Here is a 2,855-nt window from a genome sequence, read left to right as displayed (position 1 = left end):
TATGTCTCAATTGGAACATGAAACTTTTTTTATGAATGGAAAACTTGGAAATCCTTCAAGCAGAGGATTACATTTAGGATATCCAATTCAACATTTCCATGATATCACTTTATTTTAAAACATTTATTAGTTAGCTATAAAATAAAATCACTTTGGTGCCATTCTGAAAGTATTCTATAAATGTGGTGATTGTAATTAATAAGAAAATGCATTTCCCATATTTTGCCAGTTCTACAGTGCTGTAGTTCTGGTTGGATCTTGGACTGCTAACCACCAGGTCAGCATATTGAAACCACCAGCTGCTCCATGGGAGAAAGATAAGGCTTTCTACTCCCATAAAGAGTTATTCAGTAGTCTTGGAAATCCAGAAGGCAGTCCTGTGCTGTCCTAAGGGTTGCCTAGAGTTTGAGCAGACCCCAATAACAGTGAGTTTGAGACTATTCACATTTGGTTATATCTTAACATCTCTAGGATCAGAATCTTCTAATCATAGACAGTATCTTACAAACTGTTGTCTGCCAGGTTGTAGTCATGAAACCGTTGTTACTACCTATGTGGAAGGGGGAAGCTCTGGTCACATAGTGTTTATGCCTTGGGTTGCATAGTGATCCTCGAGGTTGGCAGTTTGCAAACCACAACTGATAAGTGAGAAAGATGGGACTTTCTACTCACGTAAATAATTAACATCTTGGAAACTCAAAAATACAGTTCTATCTTGTCCTAAAGGGTCACTATGAGTTACTATCGACGCTATGGCAGTAAGTTTGGGTTGGATTTTGGTGTGGAATGGATGTGAAAATTCTTGTGAAAATGGCATAGGGGGCATATATAACCACCTCTAGCTTCAGTAGGAAAGAGAATTCAGCTCCAAACAAGCCCAGAGCCAATTGCCACAGGCAAGGGGCAGACATTCTTGAACCCTCCACCCTTTTCTGACAGCAAAAAGATAAATCCTTTTCTGGCAGCAGGTTTACTTCCCATGGCACTTTACTTCTCTGATAGGTCTGAAAATCCCTTGCAATGTCATCACAGAACTCACAGGCAATATGCATGGTTATAAGGGTTTATTATGGAAGTTTGTGAAAGAAGGGATATCATTGCTAATGTCAGATGGGTCTTGGCTCAAAGTACAGAATACCATAAAGATTTTAACTTGTGTTTTATTGACTGCAAAACATTAAACTCCGTGGATCTTAACAAACTATGGAACCTTAAAAAATAGTGGGAATTCCAGAACACTTGATTGTGCTCATGGGGAATGTGGTAGTTACATATTCTGTTGTCAATTTGAGAGGATTGAGACTGAAGGCAGATAGTTTAGCCTTCAATCAGATCACAATTTGATGACCTCATTTGGAGGCACTAAGGAAAAAAATAGCTTGTTGGAGGTGGGGCACATGCTATGTCCCTGCAAGACATTCTTGTTGACAAGCCACATGGAGACAGGCTGATGGCAGCCAGAGCCTCGGAGCTGGAGAAGCCATGTGGAGATCCCTGCCAGTGCTGAGATGCTTACAATGCCACTGGATCCACAAGAGTTTCCACCCACTGGCCTGTGAGCATACTGCATTTGGCATCATTGCATGTGTTTCTTGAGTCTGAAGAGGACTTTATAGATTGGTATTGGACATATGGATGGGCTAATATCAAACTTATCTACTTGATCTGGACTGGGATGGGATGTTTTCTTAATGTACAATTATTCTTTATGTAAAGCTTTTTCTTATACATCTTTATGAATATATATATATATCTTTATGAATTTGTTTCTCTAGTCTACCGGACTAAGACAGGGAACTTGTAACTGGATGAAGAGGCAGTTGGGAGAACAGGATAAGGGGTTATTGCATGGTTTAAAATCAGGAACGGTGTGCATAAAGATTGTATTCTGTTATAATACTTAGTCTGTATGCTGAAAAACTCATCAGAGAATGTGGATTATATGAAGAAGAATGTGATATCAGGTTTGAAGGAAGATTTATTAACAACCTGACACACAGGTGACACAGCCTTGTTTGCTGAAAGTGAGGATTTAAAGCACTTGCTGATAAAGATCAAGAATTCCACCGTTCAGTATGGATTACAACTCACTGTAAGGAAGACCACAATCCTCCCAGCTGGACCAAAAGATAGCATCATGATAAACGCAAAAGAGATTGAAGTTGTGGATTATGTCATGCTTGGATCCACAATCAATTCTCATGGACGCAGCAGTAAAGAGTTCAAAACACATGTTGTACGAGGTAACTCTGCTGCAAAAGAGCTTTTTAGACTACTGAAAAGCAAGGATGCTACTTTGAGTACTAAAGTGCACCGGACCCAATTCATGATATATTCAATGGCCTCATAAAGATGTGAAAACTGGACATTGAATAAGGAAGACTGAAGAAGAATATATACATTAGAATTTTTGGTGCTAGTGGAGAATATTGGAAGTTTGCCAAAAGAACAACAATGCTGTCTTGGCCAAAGTATGACCAGAGTGCTCCTTAGAGGCAAGAGTGAAATGACTTTGAATTGTACACTTTGAACATGTTGTCAGAAGAGAGCAGTGTCTGGAGAAGGACGTGATGCTTGGTAAAGTAGAGGAGCAGCGAAAAAGAGGAAGGTCCTCAGCAAGAGGGATTGGTTCAGTTGCTGCAACAATGGGCTCAAGTGTAGGAACAACTGTGAGGATACTGCAGGCCTGGGCAGTGTTTCCCTTTGACCCACAGAACCAACTCGATGGCACATAACAACAGCCACAATATTAGGGAAGTTGTCAGGTCAGAATCAGAAATTATTAAAGATATATTCCTCTTGTCTACAGCACATTTGCTTGGACAAATGCTTTCTTAAGGTTTCTTTGTCTCACC

The sequence above is a fragment of the Echinops telfairi genome, unplaced genomic scaffold, assembly GCF_000313985.2.
Source record: "Echinops telfairi isolate 266 unplaced genomic scaffold, ASM31398v2 ScPeMD7_7467;HRSCAF=8505_0, whole genome shotgun sequence".
NCBI classification, from domain to species: domain Eukaryota; kingdom Metazoa; phylum Chordata; class Mammalia; order Afrosoricida; family Tenrecidae; genus Echinops; species Echinops telfairi.
The sequence above is the reverse complement of the archived record's forward strand: the minus strand, read 5'-3'. Positions refer to the sequence as shown.